We start from the raw sequence: 15,802 nt of genomic DNA on the forward strand, positions 1-15,802 counted from the left end.
AGTGGGAGGTGGATGCAGTGGCAGGGATAGTGAGGATGAGGTAACAGAGAGAAGATGGTGACACATAACTTGGGTTGAATGGACTAGGCCATTAACCTCCATTCAGACTGACCCATGTGGCAACCACTGACCCGGCTGGCAGGTTTTGGTGTCGTTGCCTCCCCGCTGGACCTGGGGCAAGTGGACATGCCATCTCTTGACCACCCCATCCACCAGGATATCCAGGTCTCTATCTGCAAAGGGGGACACCAATATCCTCTTGTCCTGAGTGAACATCCTTAACTGCTCAGGGCAGCTTCAGAAAGCCTTTTAACTATCTCAGGTGCTATCACCAGAGATCTATCAGCGAGAGTTCTTCCACCAAGAGGAATCACTCTACTATTGAACGAGAGGGGTGTCTATGAGACATTTTTTGGGCAGTTACATGAGCTAGGATTCAAAGAGAGAAAGTCTTTGTGAAAATAATACTGCTGCTTGCTGGTTAAATTCTGGTCAAAGCCTGTCTCTGAATGATGTGTTGATGATACAACTGGAAACAAATTAGTATGATAACTATTACAGAGATTTGTACAGAGGATGATCAAGGCTGGGAACTGAATATTCAAAGGTATTTGACATTTTGAAAGGGTAAGATTAAAGCAAACTGAAGTGGGCAACTTTTAAGGGATGAGATCAGTATAATAGTGAGAAATGACCTTCACTTGCAAGGTGTGTGTGGTGTTTAGAAATACCAAAGGAGGGAAGTCACTGATAGGATTAATGTTTAAGACTCATAACAATAATTACACTATCAGACAAGAGTGTATATCAAGAAATGATGGGAGATGTTAAGAAAGGTATTGCAATAATCATGCATGATTTTCATAAATTTTCATCAAATTTGTCTAATGTAGCCTTGAGGATGTATTCATATAGTGTATTAGAATAATGCATTGTGGAATGGACTGTCTTAGACTTGACAGTGTGATTGGTACATATTAGAATTTTGCATTCAGGATGAGAAACCTGCCTATGAAGCTATTGACTTACACAGACCTTTTGCAAAGGTATGAAGACAGAATTGCTAATGTGGACTGGAAAAATAGATTAAAGGGGAAAACAGTAGTTCCACAGTGGCCCAGGAATCATAGCTCAATTCCACGATGCACAGACAATGAATTCTCTGCAATCAGGACTTCCACAACAATGTTGCAGTCCTGGGAGCAGCAGCCATTACTGGGGCTCTCAAAGCCCCTGGGAACAGCAGGCATTGTGGGGGAATGTAGGTATGTTGGTTGGTGGTCACCAGCGATGTTTTAAGAATGATCTAGTGAAGGTGGTTTGAAAGTCAATGAGGGAGCCTGAGACTCTCCCAGCAGGGAGATACTTCCTGTGGGGGCCCCTCGGGTCATAGAGTGTCTGGTCAGATGGAGCCACCTCTCCTCAAACCTGCAGTGAGACCATGAAGAAGCACCATGTAGTCTCTCTGCATTGCAGAAATATCCAGACAAGGAATCTGTAAAGTGATGTACCTAGGTTAACTGAGTGGACAAATGCTTGATAGGTGCAAGACTATTGTGGGAAAATTCTATGTTTTTCTCTTTGGGAGGAATAGAAACTCAATATTTTTTAGAGTTAGAGATCTGTACAGCATGGAAACAGATGCTTCAGTCCAACACATTTATGCTGACCAGATATCCTAAATTAATCAAGCATTTACCCTATCCATGTCCCTCATGATATTATAACCTCTATAAGGTCAGCCCTCAACCTCTCGTGCTCTAGGGAAAATAGCCTCAGTGGCACGGTGGTTCAGTGGTTAGCACTGCAGCCTCATAGCACCAGCATTCCCAGGTTCAATTCCAGGCTTGGGTGATTGTGTGGAACTTGCACATCCTCCCTGTGTCTGTGTGGGTTTCCTCCTGTTTCCTCCCACAGTCCAAAGATGTGCAGGTTAGGTGAATTGGCCATGCTAAATTGCCCATAGCGTTAGGCGCATTAGTCAGAGGGAAACGGGTCTGGGTGGGTTACTCTTCAGAGGGTCGATGTGGACTTGTTTCCACACCGTAGGGAATCTAATCTGTTCGGCCTCTCCCTGTAGGTCAAACCCTCCAATCCTGGCAAAATCCTTGAAACCCTTTTCTGAACTGTTTCACGTTTCAAAACAACCTTCCTATAGGAGGGAAACCAGAATTACACGCAATATTCCAAAAGTGGCCTAACCTGTGTCCCCTACAGACACAACATGACCTCCCACCTCCTATACTCAATGCACAGACCAATAAAGGCATGCATACCAAATGTCTGCTTCACTATCCTATCTACCTGTGGCTCCACTTCCAAGAAACTACGAACTTGCACTCCTAGGTCACTTTGTTCAGCAACACTCCCCAGGAACTTACCATTCAATGTATATGCCCTGCCCTGATTTGCCTTTCCAAAATGCAGCATCCCTCACATTTATCTAAATTAATCTCCATCTGCCACCACTCGGCCCATTGGCCCATCTGATCATGATCCCATTGTACTTTGAGGTAATCATCTTCACTGTCCACGACACCTCCAATTTTGGTGTCATCTGCAAGCTCACTAATCATACTTCCTATGTTCATATTAAAATCATTTATATAAATGATGAAAAGCAGTGGACCAGCATTGATCCTTGAGATACACTGCTGGTCATGAGTCTCCAGTCTGAAAAGCAACTCTCCGCCACCACACTCTGTCTTCTACCTTTCAGCTAGTTCTGAATCCAAGTGGCTAGTTCCCCCCGTATTCAATGTGAGCTAACCTTGCTAACCTGTCTGCTGTGAGGAATCTTGTCGAGCGTCTTACTGAAGTCCATTTAGATCACATCCACCCCTCTGCCCTCATTAATCCTCTTCGTTACTTGTTGAAAAAATTCAATCAAATTAGCGAGACAAGATTTCTCACACACAAAGCCTGTTGACTATCCTCAATCAATCTTTGCCTTTCCAAGTACGTGTAAATCCTGTCCCTCAGGATTATCACCAACAATTAACGATCACTGATGCCAGGTTCACCGGTTTAGAGTTCCCTGGCTTTTCCTCACCACCTGTTTTAAATAGTTCCACCTCCAGTCTTCCGGCACCTCACCAGTGACTATCAATGATACAAATTTAAATGGAAAGAGATCACAAATCCAGTAACCAGAGATTCTTGACTTAAAAGGGAGTCAAATGTTTTGCGGTTAGGTCAGAATATGGAATTGTGGCCAAAATCAGATCAGTCATGATTTCACTCGCTGATGGAGCAGGTACAATTGCCCAAATAACCTGCTCCTGATTCTTAATTCACATATTTGTATCTGGACATCTTCATGTATGAATCACAAACACGTTACCATGCAGGTTCACCACGTAATTCGAAAGGCAAATGGAATCTTGTCCTTTATTGTTAAATGGATGAAATTTAAAAGCAGAGTGTTGGAGAGAACTCAGCTAAATTATTGCATATGGTCTTGGTCTCCTTATTTAATAAAGGATATGCTTGCGTTGGAAGCAGTTCAGAAAATGTTTATGAAATTGTTTTCTGAGATGGAGGGGCTGCTTCATATGGAAAAATTCAGCAGGTCAAGCCGATAATAAATGAAGAATGAGAGAAGAACTTATTAAAACATGTATCATTCTGAGGGGGTTTATTGAGGATATTTGCTCTTGTCAGGTAATCTAGAGGTAATTTCAAAACAAATCAAGAGCACATTCATTAGGTTACATTCCTGTGCTGTGCTATAGTAACTCAAAAAGTTGCTACAATTTTATAGCCCTTCCTTCAGGCTGCACCTTGCCTGGTTGGTGCTCTGTGACTGCAAAGCTGATAAAATAATTATTTTTATTCAGCTCTTCATCACTGAGGAGATGTAGACCAATCAACATTCAAGTACCTTCTCTGAAAACTGTTCACATTTTGACAGCTCTGACATACTCCACCACTTCAGCTTTTGAAGACAATCGACAATGCTCAAAATAAAACAATGCACAAATGATTCGCAAAAATTCAATTTACCTTAACTCCCAAAGGGAATGAATCCTTTTTAAAAAGAAACATTCAGGATCCAGATCGAAATCTTCACCAGAAACTAGTCCAGTCGTCCTTGTATGTTGCTGGATGAATGGTTGGCCAAGGGACTTAGAAAGCTGTCCTTCCTTTTTGAATAGTGTAGTATGACCTTTAAATCCACCTGCACAAAAACAGTCGAGGACTTGGTTTGACATCTCAGTCTTTGATAACACAGTGCTCCCTCAGCATGGTGGAGAAAGCATTAATTTTGTGAACTGGATCACAGGTTTGTCCACTGGAATGATGCAGGGAAACGTTTGTGTAGTCCTTTGTAAAATTTTCAAATGGATGGTGCTAATGAAAAATAATGAAGGAATGTTTAGAAACATGGAGTGACCCAGCAGTGAATCATAATCGGTGGCCAGGCATACAGTCGAATTGAATTAGCTTTATTGTCACATGTACTCACATTAGTACAGTGAAAAGTCTACAAGTTGCCACTTAGGGCATCATCTTGAGTACTAATGTACCCCGATACAGATTCTTAGGAAAAGCTAGAAAATAAAGGAATAAAAAGTCTAGCAATAGGTACAAAAATACAAAACATAGGAATAAATTAGAAATAAGAAAAAGGAATAATAATTTCAGAATTGGATGCACCACCCCAATCTGCCCTGGCAGCCTCACCTCCAGACCATGCTGGGAACGCGCCTTAAGTCTGTGATGATCAAACATCTCTTACAATCTTGAACTATGTGTTCGAATAGTGAAATATTTCTCTTGGACATCGAATGTTAAATTTCACAAGCCAAATGGCATTATATTACTTCAATTTCAGTTATATTTTGGTGCTGCTCAGCTGGTTGCCCCCTGCACTTCTAAATGTCTTCCGTTCATAATGAATGGAAAATGAGTGGAAGTGTATGTCAAGCTAGTAATTCATCTCAAGGTTCAAATGGCATTGATAAATAGCTCAGTTTCCTCTTGCTGTTTCCAATGTCCCTTGAACTCCTTTGTTAGTGTGGTGTGTTGTATTTCTGGCATCTAATATTTATTACACTGATTTGATATGTGGCACAGAATTGGAAAGCATTTAATTGAAATGACTTACGTTAATTATTGTTCTAATAAATGAGAATGTTTTTCATAATTGCATACAGAATAATGGAAGTGAGTTAGAAACCAGAATCAACCAGGGATTTAAAGAAAGTATACAAATAAATGTGGAGGAATTTATTCACACTAACCCATCTTTATTCAAGTGGCTCCTATTTTTTCTCTCGGTGCAAGTTGTATTTGGGCTTCTGGAGAGATTCTCACCACATCTTATCCAACTCAACATATTAACTACCTACCTCACTGCTATGCCATCTCTCACCTTGCACCACTCCCAGAACAGCTGGCCTGAATATGTGCCCAAAGACTGGCATCACTTACAACACACTATCTTCAAAAGTGGAACTGGGTGGTGAGCTGTCCAACATTTAGCACCTCATCCAATATGTGGAGAAGCTCCTGACTCTGACCATACTGAGAGGTTGGCTGTATGTCTGTCTGACAGGTATTAGAGTTTGTCTTTGAATTACCCTACTGGGATATCCTGGAGTGAAGGCAATCTCCCTTATTTTACTGAAGTCAACTGACAACAATTGCAAGCTTTCTGTTCTTGTGGCTATGTTAAGCAGAAATGTTATAGGGAGCAAAGTGCAAAAAGGTAAATACAAGAAGGGATGCTGTGAGCATCCAGATTGGCAGAGTGTGAGTGAGCACTATGACAAAGAAAAAGAAGCCCAGAGACACAGCCTGGTGCATGTTCCTGAGCACAGTGTGCCCTCACAAAAGCATTACAATGCCAGTTGCCACACTGAAGTACGGAAGCATCTTATTTGTGGATCAGAGATGTGCCATGAGGGGTCTTTAAAGGCTGGCACATTTTAGGTGCTAATTCTGCAGACATAGGATGTGTATGACCAGTGTCCTGAGATTTTGGTGTCCTGTGTCCAATATGGTGCATTTTGAAGTTGCAGGTATCTATTCTGTCTTCCATATTGATAATTCTTGTTTTGTACATTTAGTAAGGTGAGAAGTTGAATATTAGTGAGGTGGGCTGCGGCATTAACGTGCTCAACAAGTTATAATCCCATTAATTGGCAACTCACCATCTCCTGTTGTGAATCTCGTCTCACTACAACACTTGTAAAATCTACAAAACGTAAAGCGTGATGGTCCTGATGTTGAGATAAGATGCGCCAGAGTTCTCGTCCAATTCTTGCTGTAGCCCATGCTGCTTAGACTCCTATATGACTTTGCCTGTACTATTAGTTATTATAATGAATGGAGGCAGGATATGAATTATCAATGGTTTTTGCAGAAATTAGGTTAGATTCCCTACAGTTTGGAAACAGGCCCTTCGGCCCAACAAGTCCACACTGACCCTCTAAAGAGAAACCCACCCAGATCCATTTCCCTCTGACTACTGCACCTAACACCATGGGCAATTTAGCATGGCTAATTCACCTGGCCTGCAGGAGGAAACCCACACAGACACAGGGAGAATGTGCAAACTCCTCACAGGCAGTCACCCAAGGCAGGAATTGAACCTGGGTCCCTGGTGCTTTGAGGCAGCGGTGCTAACCCCTTACAGCTTGCTATTTTCACAAGCTCTGCATAGCTCTGCTGCAGTATTGGAGAAGGGACAAAAGGTTTTTGGTGTGTGGTATGTGCACCAAGTTGAGGTTAGAATCTAGTCATCAGCAACCTTAGAGTCTGCTCTGCTATTCAAAGGGTAAGTGGCTTGCTTTTGCTCACAGTAGATAAATTTGTCTGTATGCTCATTTGTATGATAAATAATAATTCTGGATGAAATAATAATTAAACATTTCCAAAATATTCCACATTCCACTTCTTTAAACATTCCAGTTTATTTATAAACTCTAGTGGTCGAACAGCTATTGGTTAACAGTATTGTTTCGTTTTAGAAAACGTCCCAAAACTGAAGTATTTTCACTAAATTCCCAAATTGGCTGTTGTGGGGCAATTTGCTCTTCATTAAACTTCCCCCTGCTCATTTAAACACAGCCAATTTCCAGATGTGTGAGCTGGGAATGCCTTCTCTAGGTCACATGAGATCTAAATGAATGGGAAACTAACTGTGTAGCTTCTTAACCAGTGAGAATGAAGAATCCTGAAATGAACAGCAGAGTAAGAGAAGGTTAAAGTAATTATGTCTTCCTCTAAATCTGGACTCTTGGACATTCCCACTTTCAACTGGTCATTCTTTCAACAACCAAGTGTCTAAATTCTGGAATTTGTAAAACTGGCTGCCTCTCTATCTTGCTGTCATTTTTAAAGATGCTTCTTACAATCAAACTCTTTCATCAAGCTTTCGGCTGCCTGTCCTCACACCTCCTTAGGTGACACTTTGTTGCGCCTTGGAATGTTATAAAGTTATTACAAAAACTAATACCATATAATTGCAAGTTGAACAGAGAGAAAATAAGAGTTGGGTGAAAGCAGAAAAATTTAAAAGGGATCTAAGGGGCAACTTTTTCATGCAGAGGGTGGTGCGTTTATGGAATGACCTGTCAGAGGAAGTGGTGGAGGCTGGTACAATTACAACATTTAAAAGGTATCTGGATAGGTATATGAAAAGAAAGAGTTTAAAGGGATATGGGCCAAATGCTGTCAAATGGGACTAGATTAATTTAGGATATCTGGTCAGCATAGACAAGTTGGACTGAAGGGTCTGTTTCCTTACTGTACAGCTCTATGACTCTATGGGAAAATATAAAGGAAAATATTTTTTATTATTCATGAGATGTAGCATCCCTGACTCGGCAAATATTTATTTCCCATCCCGAATTGCCCTAAAGGAAGTGGTGGTGATCAACCATCTTGAACAACACGACATCTTGACACTCACAGGACTGTTGGGAAGGGAGTTCAAGGATATTGCCATGGTGAAAGAATAGCTTCCCCAGTGGGAAACTGATTGTGAAATGTGTGTTTTATTCAAGTTTGTTTTAACATTTTTCCTGCAGATGAGCCAAGTTATTCCAAATAGTACAGGCATACCCTTAACTGTTAAACTAAGCAACCAAACTCCTGAAGTACATCATGAGTCAGAAAATGTGAAGAGAGGTAGAAGTGAGTTTAAAATGATCTGCTCCTCCAGTGCAATTTATTATTAATCTTTTACAATAGTAAGGGTGCACCTTTTTTCTTTTGATCTTTTGGAAAGGTTGTATCTTTTCAGTAACTTTGGCTTAGTTTCAAAAACTAACTTCATCAAAAATTAACTTTTGTGCTTAGTCCTAAGTTGCTGTATTGCATTTCTATGCCAGCTAACAAATGTTCAGATAGATCTTAGTGAAATGGGAGACTCCGAGAAAATTTAAAATGATTTAACAGTGTACAACTTGAGATGAAATTTTCAGTGTTTAAAAATAATGTTTTTCAATTTCTTCCTCAGTTGTGAATCACAGGAACGAATGTCCCCAGGAACCTCACTGGGATATACTCTTGCAGTTATGAAAGATGGATGTTTTTCCAGTTTTATTTATTCCTCTAGTACCTGTAGTTATGTTCCTGCCCTTCCATCGAAGTAATTTGCTGGTTTGTTACAATATTAAATTAACAACATTGACTGCAGGATAGCTTGTATATTATTGCCCCAAGTCTGAAGTGGATACTCTTTCACATCACTTCATCTTGCACATTTCATCTGAATTCTGTTCTCTCCACAGTTGCTGAATAGGACATCAAAGCCATTATACCATTTTAAGATGGCACATTTTCTTCTTAACTCATCAGGAGGTATGGGTCAAAGATAACTTCCTGGAAATAATTTTACTTTTCAAGGAACACATGGCAGATTGGTTCCATTTTCTTTCATTCTACCCTGACTATTTTTGTTTCAATCCTCCATCAGATGTGAGTTACTCTAGTAAGGCCATCTTTTGGTTGGTCTTTTTGAACAGCCCTTGAGAAGGTGGTGTGGAGCTGCCTCCTTGAACTGTTGTGGGTGCACTCAGTATTTTAAAAAGTGAGCTCTATGATTTTGACCAAGGAACAATGAAGTTATTCCAAACTATGGTGTATGACTTGGAGGGGAACTTGCACCTGGCGATGTCCCAGTCCATCTGCTTCTTTTAGTCCTTTTAGCTGGTTGTGTGTTTGGAAGTTGCTCTAATGCAACAGCATTGTTCTTCCAAAAGTCTGCATACATTTTGAATTTGGATTATAAAATAAAGCTAATCTGTTCCAATGAGAAATTTCTGTTTTATGTTACACAATTTTCATCCTAATTGTTGATTGCCATAAGTTGAGCTTACCTCTGGCTGCCAGAACAAAGCCCTAAGGTCTTAGATTCACCTATGGTGCAGATGTCCATGTTAGCTCCCCACAGAGAATTGAATCAGTCCCACTCCCTGCTCAATGACTGTAACCCTGCACTTTTCTTTCCTTCAATTGCCCATCTCATGTCCTTTTGAAATCATCATTTGGACTCCCAACTCACTCATGAACAGTGGGTTCCTGTTTGACACTGCATGCTGTGTAAATGCATTTGTCCTGAATGTGGAGGCCCCCAACCACCTCTCCACCACCTGCCCTCCCAACCTTCCCATATCTCTCATCCAAAATCTTACTGTGTTCCCTCATCTTCCTGCAATCTGAAAAAAGGGAAGAGGTTTTATCCTCCAGACTTTTCTAAATCTGTGTTAAATTACACCTCTATAGTATCTTCTTCTACCTTCTTTTCCCTAAGAAGACAAATGCAGCCTTCAACACCAACTTTGTAGCTTAAAAAAACCCTCAACCTTGGAACTGTTCGAGGAAATCTCTTCTGCAGCCCAGCAGGGACCTTAACATCATTGTTAAAGTGTGAAGGCTATAACTGGATATAGTAGTCAAAAAGTGTGGTGCTGGAAAAGCACAGCTGGTCAGGCAGCATCCGAGGAGCAGGAGAGTCGATGTTTTGAGTATAAGCTCTTCATTCCTGATGAAGAGTTTATGCTCAAAACATCAATTCTCCTGCTCCTCGGATGCTGCTTGACCGGCTGTGCTTTTCCAGCATGACTCTTTTTGACTCTGATCTCCCGCATCTGCAGTCTTCACTTTCTCCTAACTGGACATAGTACCCTATTTGGCTCTTAACCAGAAGATGCTCTGCAATATTTTGCCAAGGCTCTTTCAACACGACACTCCAAACCTCAAACCTTTACCATCTGAAAGGACAGCGGCAGCAATTCGTGGGAACCTGACCACCTTCAAATTCCCTGCCAACACGCAAGTCTTCCTAACCTGAAACTATATTGCTGTTCCTTTACCCTTACAAGGGGAAAATTCTGGAATTCTCTCCCTCACAGAACTGCAGGACTACCTCCATTGCAGCAGTTCATGTAAGCAACTCAGTACTATATGCTGGAAAGTAGTAATAGCCAATAAATGCTGGTGTAACACATGATGCCCATATCCCATTGGTACTTCAGAGCAACAGCTGGGTTATTCATCTTCAACTGATTTCTGATTGAATAGGTCTTTTACAGAATATCACGTGGTCTTGCTAATGAAAACAAGAATGCAATAAAAGCAGAAATCAGGTCCTTGATGATTCTGTGGTTGACCATTCATAGTGTGCACCTTAAGTTCTTTACTGATACATTAACTTGAACTGGAGCAAGATAAACCAGCTTTTCAGTTCAAGATTCCATCTTAGTCTCTAATGTCAAGTAAAAGAGCCTTCAAATCTGTCTCAAATGGTTCGGTACAAATACATGAATGGGCAAGATTTTCTTATTCTTGAACAGGCACTGATTTCTTCACATTTGTCACACAATTCTGGTGTTACTAATGTTTGCAAAGCTTAATATTGTAGACCTCATCATAATATTGCATGCAAATATTGTAGGTAGCACTTTTATATTGAGTTTATCCATTGAACTGTGATAGCACAAATTTTCAATTAGTTTTATAATAAAATAGTGTGACGCGTCTCCATTTTTAATATATGATAAATGATTCCAATACATTAATTGCTACACATGTCATTCCAGAGTAATGAATTCAGGATGACTTTGACATAATGACCTGCAAATACATTAGAGAGTTCTAATGATTTGCTGCTGTTTTCAGCTGTTTGTACCATATCTCTGGGGGTTCTGCCAGTCTCCAGCTGAATTTCAGTGTCTACACATTTAGCTATCTGTGCAGACTCCTGTGGTTTACAGAAAATTATGCCTTTGCGCACTTAGCCAGGTCAAACTTGTATTTCGTCCATTGTTTAGAAATCAAAGCAACATCAATACTTCATTTGACGCATTTCTTTTGTTGTATAATATATTTGAAGATGCATGTTCTTTTCTGAACTGTAGTTGCTCGGACTGAGTGTCTAACATTAACAAACATTGGTTGAACAATCAGATAATGCACTGGTGAGAATACAACAAGCTCCAGTTATTCTACTTTTTAAGGTTTTCAGTCATCCCTTGACTCTTCATACTTTATATACAACTGGTGGCCTGCAAGGGCTGATGCTGATGTGAATGCACACATGTACAAAGGCTTCAATCTATGTGACCTCAGTGCTTTTGCTGAGTGACAAGCTGACAAAATTGGTCGAGGCTACATTGACTGCAGTCGTCCGCAGTGCAGGAGCAGCCATGCTGACGAATATTAATGACCAGAGCTTAGGATGTTGTACTAATACAAAATCAGCGGATTATGTTTCAAGAGTGAGAGCAATTTCTTCAGTGTCAATTTCTGCCAGGGGGTATATAAAATGGGAAAAAAGCCTCTTTACTGTGTTGCTGAATTGTAGAAAATCAACAGTAGACCATGGTTTTGTATTCAATAGCTGCTCAGCAGTGATCCCATGTTATTACCGTGGTTTATCCTTTGAGTGCAGCATGCAATTTGGTATGAATATTAAGTATCAAACTCAAATATCCTCTTTGGAGATTTGCTGCAGCCAGCACTTTCCCATTATATTCCTAAAAGCCTCTGAGTTATCTTTTTTATTGATGAGAGTTCTTATTTCAGAAGTATCATATTACTGTTGTGAAAAATCCACATGAATGAATGATAGTAGAGATAGTGTTATTGAGTTTAACTAAAATATATTAAAAAGGCACCAACTAGTTCTGTTGAGCATTTGGTAATATTTACATATTTAGCCTGTGTCAAAACGTTATTGGTCTAACTCAATGTGACCAATGCATGTGTGAGTTGGTTGGAGTGATTAAAAATGATTTGTACCATTTAAAATAAGTGGTTCGTACTGTTAACATCACAGTTGACTGCAAGTTTCTAATGTTTATAGGTCAATCTGAACTGCTTATATGAGCAGTTGTGCAGCATTGTTAAGAAGGTAAGAAAACAAACACATTTCTCTCACAAATATGTTTGCATAATCCCTCTCCATTGCTGATAAGGGGAACAGAACTTTGGTACAATTAGGGGAAAAGTCTACACAAGTTTACCCTCTTAAACATCTATCTTAACACCCACAATCCCTACAACAAACAGGTCCTAACTGTCTCAGGCTCTGATGTCAACTGTACTTGTACTTTAATAATGAGCAGGCAAAATGATGAGAGACTGGAATCTGTGGAGGAATACATGGAGACTTGGATATCACTTAAAAGCTCATGTATTGGTCGAATTCCAAAGGTTTGATGGAACGGTGACCGTTATCTCAAAGGGAGTTGGAATACAGAAGTGAGGAAATAATTCTCTGGCTGTGCAAATCCTTGACCGGATCCCATATGTATTCTGTTTTGGGCACTATATCTCCAGAAAGATTGACCTTGTCGTAAATAGAACATATTCATTGGCATGATACCAGGACTTGAAGGGTTTAATTCTGATGACAGGCTATGTGAGCTTGGGTTGCAGTGGTTTAAAACATTCAGTTTAAAGCATTGAGTTGATCGAATTATGGCGGTCATTAATGTGTGAAACTAGTTCATTAGGATAGATGCAGTGAAACAATCCTGCTGTGAAAAAAACTGCAAGAAGAGGTCATAATTTTTGAAATTGGAGCCTAGTAATTTAGCAGAAATAAAATGAAACAATATCTCACATAAAAAGCAGTAAAATTTGAAACTTTGTCTCTCCAATCTACTAAATGCATTGTAAGTTGATATTTTCAAGTTTGGAATCAATAGGAAACGATATAGAGGTGAAGTGAAATAATGTAATTGAGGTAAAGAACGAAGAAAGTTTACAGCCCAGGAACAGGCCCTTTGGTCCTCCAAGCCTGAGCTGATCCATATGTACTGTGTAAACCTGTCGGTCAATTCCTAAGCATCTGTATCCCTCTACTCCCCACCTACTCCTGCATTTATCTAGACGCATCTTTAATGAACCTACCATGCCTGCTTCTACCACCTCTGCTGGCAACGCATTCCAAACACCCACCACCCTCTGTGTGAAGTACTTGCCACGTGTATTCCCTTTAAACTTTCCACCTCTCACCTTCAGGTACTATCTAATTAAGATCAGTTACTATCTAATTAAACAGTAGAATGTTTTTTTAAGAGAATGAGAATGGATTATTTTCCTTTGTTTCACATTTCTTCATGTGACACATCCATTCCTTCATCGATCAGAAGACGAGAGTTCCCTGTTTAACAATGTTATGAGACAACATCATAAGCAGACGTGTCATTCCAAGAAGAAGGATGTCTACTATCACTCTGGGTAATTTTGGGTGGGCAACAATGTGGTAATGCAGTGTTGTTCAATTGGGAAAGCAAATTTTAAACATATTCTACTAATACATTCTTATATATTGGTACTTTTCTGCATTTTTCCTTTTGTGTTGGCTGTTTATATTATCTCAAAAAGATTTGCTTGTTTATAGCTGAAAATATAATTTGCTATTTCTGATAACATAATAGTAAGCATACCAATGAGGGAGGCCATTTTTCATGCCATTTGCAAAGTCAGTACACACAATATATCCACAGAATCATCAATGTGTGAAAGAGTTGTGCTTCTGAAAAACAGACTTGCATTTATATAGCACTTTTCAGAACATCAATGCTCTCAAAGTGCTCATACTTGATGAAGTACCTCTTTTGAAGTGTAATGACTGCTGTAAGGTACAAAGTGCCACGGTCAATTGGTGCTCTGCAAACTCCCATAAACAGCAACGTGGTAGTGACCAAATAATCTGTTGTCGCAACATTGATTCATGGATAAATATTTACAAGGACAACAGGAATAACTCCTTTGGTTTTGTTTGACATAGTGCCATATGCAGATGGGGTCTTGGTTTGATGTCTTATCTGGAAGATTGGACCACTAACCTTACAAGTCAGCAGCAAGTGCATGGCCAACTGAGCCATTGGTTTGACACAGGCTATGAATTAGGGAGAGAAATTCACCGTGCAGTGTAAGTGTGTGTAGAATGTACGCAGTATTGATACAATGCTTCATGGCATGTCATGCAGCACAAACTAAATTGGTGCCTTTGCCTAACTGAGTTATGGTTGTCAATCTGCCAGTGCTACTCACGTTGTCTATTGGCAGCTCACCCAATTGTGCAGCGATAAAGATCCAAGCAGCAGTGGCTTCACTTTGATGACAGTTTGCAGCTCTTCAAGGCGGGTGTCCACTTTGTTTTGAATCATGAATCTTTGTCATTGCTGTAAAGTGAGATGATGGCTGGGGAGTGTTTGTCCTTTGGCTAGAAGTTACGACACTGATTTTATTGCTTATCCTCTTCCTTATCTTCAAGGCCCAATAAAATTTCAGCCAGAGAAGTTGACTGCCATTCAGTAAGTGTTAGCATGTCATTAATATGTTATTTAGACTTGAAAAAAACTTGAGTTAACCTTCTAAGAAGAATTTACTTTTTATCCACTGTGCAGCTATTGTAAATTCACACCGATCAATGAATGGGATAACCAGACAGTGAGATGCCATTTTACAGAAGATAACAGCAGATTGGCAGATCTGCAACAGCTTAATTTTAATTTGAGTTTAATCACATATCAGTCCTTTGTCTGAAATTTCTGCAATGTTTGCTCATGAGTAATTGCAAACACCATTAGCCATCTTGAAAACAAGTTTTGATTATATTGTCATAATTCTTGGAAAATCTACTGATCAAATACACTCTCTCAACAGAAATTATTGAGTGAACTTGAAAAAAACTTCAAACCATGCAATTTCTGAAGTCAATTTTATTACTCACACGTTGCCACATAGTGCTCAAATTCTTGTAGTTATGGCTATTTTGTGATTTGTGTATTAGAATTGGTGCATAAAACCACCTGTGTTTTATAATTTCCTGTGATCTCTGCCAGAATCTTCGGGGAATGCAATTATTTATCACATTGCTACCACATTGTTGTGTACAAACTTTTAAGATATTAAAACATTACCAACTGTTAGTTGTCTGTTTTCTTCATTTTGTTCATTCTTCTGTATTTCAAATTGCATTGGTTTGCTTTTTTTATAAAATCAATGTATTATTCGTGTTGCCTCACTAGTGTATAATTTTACATCATTATTTACCTGTCATGCAAATTATTTTTAATTGATGATCGACATGAACAGCAGGTGTTTAGTCATGACAATTTTCTGTTTTTTTATAGTGCAATAAATACTGTATGATTCCATTCTATCAGAACTGTGGGGGATGCTGAATAAAGATCTACATTGAACACTTGTAATTCATGGATAATTCATAATTTTGCCATTTTGCAAAGCTATTCCTGACCCGCTCCACTGCACTGACAACAAATAAAGTGTTGTACTGGCTGACATACCATCTATGCTCAGTGAGTTCAAT

At 39.6% G+C, this 15,802-nt stretch overlaps 1 protein-coding gene across 3 annotated transcripts in view; it reads left to right on the top strand.

Annotated features, from left to right (window-relative positions):
• Window positions 1-15,802, top strand: part of rbfox1 (RNA binding fox-1 homolog 1) — a 1,745,467-nt gene that overhangs the window by 304,870 nt on the left and 1,424,795 nt on the right. The gene's annotated exons all lie outside the window — the stretch shown is intronic.

Source organism: Chiloscyllium punctatum, chromosome 40 (genome assembly GCF_047496795.1).
Source record: "Chiloscyllium punctatum isolate Juve2018m chromosome 40, sChiPun1.3, whole genome shotgun sequence".
Taxonomy (NCBI): domain Eukaryota; kingdom Metazoa; phylum Chordata; class Chondrichthyes; order Orectolobiformes; family Hemiscylliidae; genus Chiloscyllium; species Chiloscyllium punctatum.